At 32.2% G+C, this 9,459-nt stretch overlaps 1 long non-coding RNA gene across 2 annotated transcripts; it reads right to left on the bottom strand.

Annotated features, from left to right (window-relative positions):
• Positions 1–5,566: 5,566 nt before the first annotated feature.
• On the bottom strand, positions 5,567–9,003 carry LOC145822292 (uncharacterized). Of its 2 annotated transcripts, none has more exons than XR_014363388.1 (2): positions 8,143–9,003; positions 5,567–5,869 (listed from the first exon to the last, which is right to left on the bottom strand). It is a non-coding gene; the product is annotated as an uncharacterized LOC145822292 (long non-coding RNA). The 2 variants fall into 2 exon arrangements; XR_014363389.1 differs by lacking the exon at positions 5,567–5,869 and adding an exon at positions 6,164–6,489.
• Between the last annotated feature and the right edge of the window lie 456 nt (positions 9,004–9,459).

The raw sequence follows: 9,459 nt of genomic DNA, 5'->3' as shown, positions 1-9,459 counted from the left end.
AGGGGCAGTAGCAACCCTCAGTCCATCCCATCACTAATAATTCTCTAATTATTAATTCTCTCTATTCTACTTCTAAAAATAAACAGAGCCTAAGAAGGTACTTGCTGTGACTAATGAGTCTCGCAACTCAACCCAACTCAATCTAATCCAATTCCACATGCTTCACCAATTTCATTTTTTACAATGAAATGTTAGAATCCCAATCTTTATTCTTAAATACATATCCACACGCGCGCGCACACGCATATATATAAGAATCGTTTAACTGTTTGAAATTCATCTTTTCTTTCTAATTTTATATTTTTATTTTAATTAATTTTTTAATGATGGTCTATGTGTTGAGTGAAATTTTTTTCATAATTACGCAAATATTTTTGGTCAATTATGTAATAGGTTTTTTCGTAATTACGTGAACATTCTTGGTCAATCATAAAACAAGTTTTTTTTGTAATTACGCAAACGTTCTTGGTCAATTATGAAATATAAATCTTTTATTTTTTTAACAAATTACAAATACACTTATAAGGTTTGTTTAAAATAAGAATAGGTTTTATAATACTAGAAATTACAACTACAGTTTGTTATAAATTTTCATTTAACACAATACTCGGAGAAAAAAAAACCAATTCTGTCATGACCCAAACCCGTCCCTAAAAGTTTGGAGCATGACCGGCCTGTACTCAGGCCTTAGGGACAAAATTTCAAATTATTCAAATCATATCGGGGCTTAAAGCGGAAGCAAAACAAATAATAATGTCCATTGAGCTTGTGCATACATGATAACTAGAATAATTAAAAATATGTAGACACATTAGTAATTTATATTCATAAACAAATTTTATATATCTCACACACATATACATAAGACTCAATAATATACAAAACTCTAACAATACAAAATTGAAGCCTCGACACAGAGGCACATCTTGGGTGGCTTGACATAACAGGCCCACAAAAGAACTCCAGAGGCTGACCTAAGGTTGGTCTCTAGGTTGATCACTTACAAAACATAATGAATATAGAATGAGCCAGGCTCAGTGAATAATAATAATGTATGAAGACATAAATGAGCATGTGCCTTGCAGAATATGTATGTAATACATGTATGTCCTTTTTACCAACACAATCCAAAACGGCCTCGGGCCTAGCATAATAACAGAATGGCCTCGGATCCAATAATAACAGAACGGTCTCGGGCCCAATAATAACAGAACGGTTCACATTTCATATCTATATTTCATATTATAATTCTTGTAGCTCATTCATTCGAAGAAAACATGATTTCAGAACGTCACAACATTTACGTACCAAAATAATACAAGCAAACATATCTTTACAATATTATTACTCACAGTGGTTTCTAGAAATGGTTGATCAGTCCTTGAATCTTGACCTGCAATCACAATGCACATAGCACAACATATCGAAACATAGAATTACTTCATTAATCAAATTTACTTAACTTAATTTTTCTTAATCAAATGACCCGATCCCTTACTTTGCTGGTTAATCAATCATTTATGTTGGTTCTAAACTCATTAGTTCTCAATGGGTCATAATTCATATCAAGAAAATAGGAAGAAACGGAAGGAAACTGGGTTAGGAGAAGAAATAGCATGAAACGGGTAGACAGAAAGTGAACAACCTTCATTAATTTGAACATATCTATTTTTTTACTTATAATTTGGATGTGAAGCCACCACCATTGGAAACTAGCCTTCTGGGGCTTGAATTTAGGCTCAAGAATCTTCTAAAAAGGAGTCCGGATGAAGAAGATATGTCTATTTGAAGTTACTAGGTATAAGCTAAAACAAGGATGGCCGCACGTGCGCCCACTTTGACCGCTCGTGCGGTGAGTTGGCCGCTCGAGCGGTGGCCTTGGCAGCTTGAGCGGTGGGTTAGGAATAATACAATTCTCTGTTTTTGTTCATGTTTCGCTTGTGCAGTCTGGGCAAAATCAGACAATCCGAAAATTCATCAAAGTGTGAGTTTTCAAACCCAATTTTAAGCCAAGATCTCATGTAATCTTCCTTTAAAACATGATAAACCAACATATTTTAAGGGTAATTCATGCTCAATTGCATCAACTTGCTTTGATTCCAAAATCAATATATTAACTTCCATGAATTCAAAGTTTTCAACATCAAGTCTCATTTTCATGTAAATTGATGGTTGGATTTCTTCACTCAACTAGTTCCATGTAAAATCTAGAATCCATCTCTTGTTTATTTCTTCATATTAAACTCAAATCAAACAAACTCAAAAGAAATAAGGTTCTATTAACTTTAAGAACCCATAACTCAAAACCCTAGCTTATTTAAGGGTTTAATCCTCACATTTCCTCTTGATTTCATGCAATAGATGAAGTATCTAAGTTGAATTCACATATCTTAGCTCAAATTCTTGAAATTTTGGCCTTGAATCTCTTCAATCTCCAAACCTTCCTTCTACACTTCTAGAACTCTCTTGTTTCTCTCCCTCTCTTTTGCTTTTATCTCTCCAGGAGATACTTTTTTAGCCTAAACACCTAAGGCTCTCATATACACACATAAGTTAAGCTAGTCTACTTAGGTTAGCTTAATCTAAGGTTTATGTTAATTAAACTCAATCAATTCATTAAGAATCGTAATTTTTCCAAATTTCACTATAGGCTCTAAAATCATGCTAATTATGATTATGTATTCCATTCTGGTTTCTGAAGCCTCTAAGGCCTTCAATTTGCAGTGTAAAGTTGAGATTAAGCCATCCAAACACACCTTAACGAATTAGGCATAATAAATTGTCAATTAACCTTCTCAAATGGCTTTAAAAAATTCCATTAGCATATCCATGTACTTAATTTCAGTTTCTAAACCCATTCAAGTCAGCAATTTCACTTTCAAAGTCGTAACTTAACAGATTATTTCTCAATTCAAACAGATATAATTAAATTAAAGCACATTCACGCATAATTAAATAAAGATAATTTTTTATACGTATTTTGGGGCCGTTACATTCTCCCTACCTTAAAAAGTTTGGTCCTCCAAACTTAACTTACCTTGTCACAAATCCAGTTCAGAAATCTCAGCCTCGCATCATTGTCCAGTTCCGTCTCAGATAGTCAACATCCTTTAATCATTTAACAGTTCACAGTCCTATGCAATCAATCTCAATGACATTTTTTTTTCAAGAATCACAATTAATTCGTCTTTTACTGGCCAATTGGTAACCCAATTTGATAATAATACTCAGTGACATCAAAACATCATCTTATTATTCACAAACCTCGTACATTCCAATTTATTGATCTATAAGTCATATACCCCAAATGGTAGAAACTTAACCCCCAAGGGTGTTTATAATCTAATTCTCTTCAAGTATTCAAAACAGTATAATACTAGTAGTATTCAATCATAATTCAACTCTATTAGTCCACAAACAGTCCCAAATATTATAATTCTTCAAAGAATAAAGAAATATTCACTACTCAATCATGCACCCAACGGTACATTCATCCTACAACAATTGGACCAAAATGAACAAATAGGTTCTGACTCAATTACTTTATAGATTTTTGTTCACTAATGCTTTAAGTATTCATATTAATGGTTGTGGTAATTCAAAGTATCCCCAGTCTAGTTATTTTCATAACACATTGGATAAATGTGGTCTAAATTGTCTAACAACCAAATTTAGGTTCAAGTGTTCTTGTCTCCACTCAATATATATATATACATATCGATTACTTCTACCACAAAATTTTCTTTCGCAGTCCTTGTCAGTTTTATACTTAGCTTTTCCACTTAACATTTCTTACACTTTCCTTATTCTATTCCTGTTCTCAAGTACCTTTCTTACCATTTGATTTTCTCATCACCGGAGTTTAACTCATTATCATTTATGTATAGGTTGTTAACCCAAATTGATTTAGTCACTGAAAATTATCCTGCAATGTCATAATGATCACAAAGTCAACTTCACAGTAGCAAATTACAAAACACATTGTCTATAAACTCATATGGTTTTGTTTTACTATCCACATATTTCCAATTAATTCACATAATCCCCCAATAATTGCAGCTCAACCTCAAATGCTATCCACTCCTTTGTTTTCAATAACTTCAAAGTAGACTAAACATCGAATATAACCTTAATATCAAATTCAAGCCTTGGTCCACAAATTTCTTAGCTACAATAGGCCAAATAGTCGTTCCCATACGGCTTATATGCCATATTGATAAATCAATTAAGTGGGTCCGAAAGTCGAAAGTCACAAATAACTTACTTAGACATGCGAATAATATTTACTTATCATTTATTCCAATATTTTACATAAAGGCATTAAATCAAATCCATATAACATTTCCAATAAAATAAATCCTTTGAGTAATAAAGAAACTCTTAACACATGCTATTAGCCTGATGATTAACTTATTCTACAACTAAATGAGTCAAATAAACGAATGGGTTCTAGATGAACATTTTGCTCACAATTAACTCAAACAGGTGAAATATCGACCTTACCACATCGAAGTGTCCCTAAGTGTCTTAGCATTTTAGCTCAAGTTTCAATTCACTCAAAAGAAATCTACACTTTCCAATAGTCGTTCGAGCATACATAGGAACATTAACTCCAACGTAACACTTCGTGCATTCATTAAATATATTTTCACTGATCTTTCATACCATAAACCTCCTAACACATCCTTTGATTCTCTTGTGGCTTCTCATGACACGTTCACATAGGTTTCATCATATTTGTAAATATGCTCTCCACTTTATGCAGTTTTCTCAACAAGATCTCAACTTCCATTTCATCCCTATTTCTCTAGGGTCACAAGATACAGGCCGATAATACGTGGGGTATCATTTACTAACTACAACGTAGCACATAGTATCACGTACTTAATCATGAAACATGAAACATACAATCATACAAAGATATGGGTGGGGCAATTTCTTCATCTCTACTTCTCCTATCAAACCATTTCCTAACTCTCACTCACTATAGTCCCATACTCGTCTCAATTGCCATAGTTCTATTCACTTTATTGATTAATAACAATCCCTGTTTCCCAACATTTCTCATTGTCTAATTCCACATGTAACCCGTATAGAAGCCAATATTTAATCTCTTCCCACATCATGTTTCCACGAACACGCTTATACTTACCAATTTTGATATCCTTGTAACACCATTACCCCATATCTTTCATAATCTTAGCCTCAATATCATACATAAACCCATCCCCATTTCATTACAATTATCAAATCTTCTTTAGTCTCAAGACTCAGTCTATGAAACACACATCTTGATTTTCTCTTATTATCCAAAGTCCATGAGGACTTCTAATTCTCAATCTCAATACTTACCTTATTGTGCAAGCTCGTATACATCTTTCGAAATGCACAACATATCACTTCGTTACTAAATACATGCAACTTAAATGCATTCTAGACACTCTAATGCTCAATGGTTATGTATGTGAGATCTTAACTTGTGCTCTAATACCAACTATCATGACCCAAACCTGCCTCTTAAAAGTTTGGAGCATGACTAGCCTGTACTCAGGCCTTAGAGACAAAATTTCAAATTATTCAAATCATATCGGGGCCTAAACCGGAAGCAAAACAAATAATAATGTCCATTGAGCTTGTGCATACATGATAACTAGAATAATTAAAAACATGTAGACATACTAGCAATTTATATTCATATACAAATCTCATATATCTCACACACATATACATAAGACTCAATAAAAAAAACAAAACTCTAACAATACAAAATTGAAGCCTTGACACAGAGGCACATCTTGGGTGGCTTGACATAACAGGCCCATAAAAGAACTCCTGACGCTGACCTAAGGTTGGTCTCCAAGTTGATCACCTACAAAACATAATGAATATAGAATGAGACAGGCTCTGTGAATAAAAATAATGTATGAAGACATAAATGAGCATGTGCCTTGCAGAATATGTACGTAATACATGTATGTCCTTTTTACCAACACAATCCAAAACAGCCTCGGACCCAGCATAATAACAGAACGGCCTCGAGCCCAATAATAACAGAACGGCCTCGGGTCCAGTATAATAACAGAATGGCCTCAGGCCCAATAATAACAGAACGGCCTCGGGCCCAATAATAACAGAACGACCCTGGGCCTGTGACGCCCCAAAATTTAAGGACATCATAATAAGATTTAGAAACTTAAAATTAATATTGCCACCAATATTACTAACATCCATTAATTAACAACCCAGAATTTAAAGTTCTTACATCACAACTTAGTCTTAGTACATAACAGAAATGACACAAATATAAAAAGAAAACTAGAGAAAAACTAGAAATTTTAGGAAGTGGTTCATGGAACTTGGGCACTCTTCCAGCTAACCAAGGCTGAGTGTCGCCTTACAAGGCCTTGGTGTTTCCTTCGATTTCTTCGGCACTTGGCATAAAACGCTAGGGCAACGGGAATGCCAGTGAGCGACGAGCTCAATAAGATACTACAATCCAAAAATACCCACCCCGATAATAATACTCACAATTTATGAATAATGTGTAGTAATAGCATAACCAGTAACATTTAGTAAGCATAAAATAAATGTTATCAGTTGAAATAACAACAATAAATAATAATAAATCAAATAATAAAAAAATTGTAACAAACGGAAGCAGTATTTCATCATAAGGAATATGCCCACATTTCTTTTTAAATTTTCATAGATTTAGTTTATCAGATAAATTTAAATAACTCCCCGCGGAGCATTATTTCCACTCAACCACTAAGCAATGGCCACAGGCAATTCTAACTCCCCCTTGGTCAAATATTCAAATTTTACTTACTGTAACTACCAATGATGCCCACGCACCAGGGTTACCTACCCGAGTCGTGACATCACGGTCTGCCCCAAGGGAGTGGTCTATGTTGTGACACCCGCACCACCAACCTTATATCGCCTCCACCGATAAGAGCTGAAATACCTTCCCGTGCCACGTTAGGGTTCGCAACTCACTCGCGCAAGATTCTAAACCGGGTTCACCCCATCACTTTTACATTTTAATGTATCATTGGTTAAATTTCGTGTTTCTTTACTTGTTGAGATATTCACAATAATTCAAAATTTAATTACCAATAATGTTATATCAACTCATTAAAATCCCAACATAAAATATTACATATGTCACACAATAATAAACAATTGTACAAAATTTAAATAAACAATTTATTTAAACTATGGTATGAAATAATAATGTAGATACCAAAAAGAAATAAATCATAATCACACACATGCATGGATTTTTAATCTACAAGATTAGATTAGCACAATATTAAATTTTAGTCCAAATAAACAATTGAAGAGATAATTTTTTATTCCTCCTTAATCTGCCAGAATTTTCAGAATGCATAACTCGTAATTAAAATTATAAATAAATTACTTATACAACTCTAAAATACATATAAATCTACAAAATACTCAATAAACATGTTATGGTCATTTTTCAGAAAGAATTTTTCAAAAATAAATTATAAATAATTCTAAAAAATTCCAAGAAAATTTATGACACAAATTTATCACATTTTCTTAAATTAACTCCATACTTAAATTTATAAATCGATTCCATGATCTAAAAATTTATTATGAAACTAGACTTCTCAAATTTCATTTTTTTTTAGAAATTACCAAATTTGGTTTAATATAAAATTCTTAATGATTTTTCAAACACATAGTAAAATATGCCTATAGCTCCAGATTTGGTTAAAAATCTGTATAAATTCATACAAAACTCCATAATTGTTGAAAAATTTTGTGGATGAACCAGTCATCATTCTCAACGACTTTGTAGAATAAATATTCTTCAAATTTTGAGTAAAAAATTGTCTAAAAATTCGTACAAATTTTCTGACAGATTTAAGGACCAAATAAATTCTTTAATCCTCTTTATAATGGTATGAACTACACATGTAAGCTTATTTTCACAATAATACAATGATTTTAAGACTATCAATATATTCAAATATTTGATATACACATCACAAAATTTACATACATATATATAAAAATTTCTATCTATAAATTAGTCATTTTATCATATGAATAAAATCTGAAAATTTTAACAAATTAAAAAAAATGAGAGGGTTGGGAGGATTTCCTTACCTAAAATCTTCAATTAATGAATCCTTGACAAAATCTTGAACTTCTCTTTAATCCTTCACTTTCCCAAGCTTTTTCCTTAGCATTTCTTTACCATTTCCAGCACATGAGTTCTAAGCTTTGAAATCTCTCTCTCTACAATGTCTCAACTCTTAAACCCTTTTTTTTTTCTTTTCTTTTCTTTTTTTTTTTTTTTTGGAAATGCTCTCGCCAGAAAATTGAGCCATATACACGCCCACTTCTCTCTCTTTGTACTTGAATTTTCCAATATACACATAGCAAGATGGGCCCCCTTCTTTTTGACTTTGAAAAGTTTCTGACCAAGTGATATACACTCTCAGCACAATGCACAATACATACACCTCATTCTTCCATTACACATGACGTGTGCACATGGACACTAGCACATTTTATTGAGGCTCCAGCACATTACTCACATGAACACACACACAGCAGATTTCTCAATACACCCACACCCATAAACAATCTCACTTCTAGACTCTTACATAATTCAATTTTTGTTTTTGTGTTTTTTTTTTTTTTTTTGCTTAATTTAATTAAGCAACACTTAATTTTAATAAATCTTGGTTAACACATAATTAAATTAATCAAACCTAATCACAAATCCTACATGATTTAATTGGTCTAATTTGACTGCCATTAAGGCCCAATTAATTTTGTTTAATTTATCATTATGAATCAGATTTCAAATCAAATCCCCAAAAGGCTCCAAATATCAAATTAAACTTATTAAGCTCATCAATTTTGGTTTCTCAAACCTTTAAGGCCTTCAATTTCACCTCCTTAGGCTATTTGGACGTTCAATTTCTAATTCTAAAATAAATCCTTAATAAAATAATTTTTAAATAACAAATATTGAACACATACAAAATTATTATTTATTTATTTATTTATTAATATCTTTGTTAGTGATTGAATTGGGTTAATTTAAAACTAACTTTTACACTAATACATATTTCAGATAGACTCTGGATAAAATTAATTAATTAATTTATTTATTTATTTTCTTTTAAGAATAATAAAATGTGGGTTTTCACAGGCCTAATAATAACAGAATGGCCTTAGGCCCAATAACAACAGAATGGTTCACATTTCATATCCATATTTCATATTACAATTCTTGTAGCTCATTCATTCGACGAAAACATGATTTCAAAACGTCACAACATTTACGTACCAAAATAATACAAGTGAACATATCTTTACAATATTATTACTCACAGTGGTTTCTAGAAATGGTTGACCGGTCCTCGAATCTTGACCTGCAATCACAATGCACATAGCACAACATATCGAAAC

Source organism: Camellia sinensis, chromosome 3, assembly GCF_055761805.1.
Source record: "Camellia sinensis isolate YWXY chromosome 3, ASM5576180v1, whole genome shotgun sequence".
Taxonomy (NCBI): Eukaryota; Viridiplantae; Streptophyta; class Magnoliopsida; order Ericales; family Theaceae; genus Camellia; species Camellia sinensis.
This window is presented reverse-complemented; position numbering and strand designations above follow the sequence as displayed.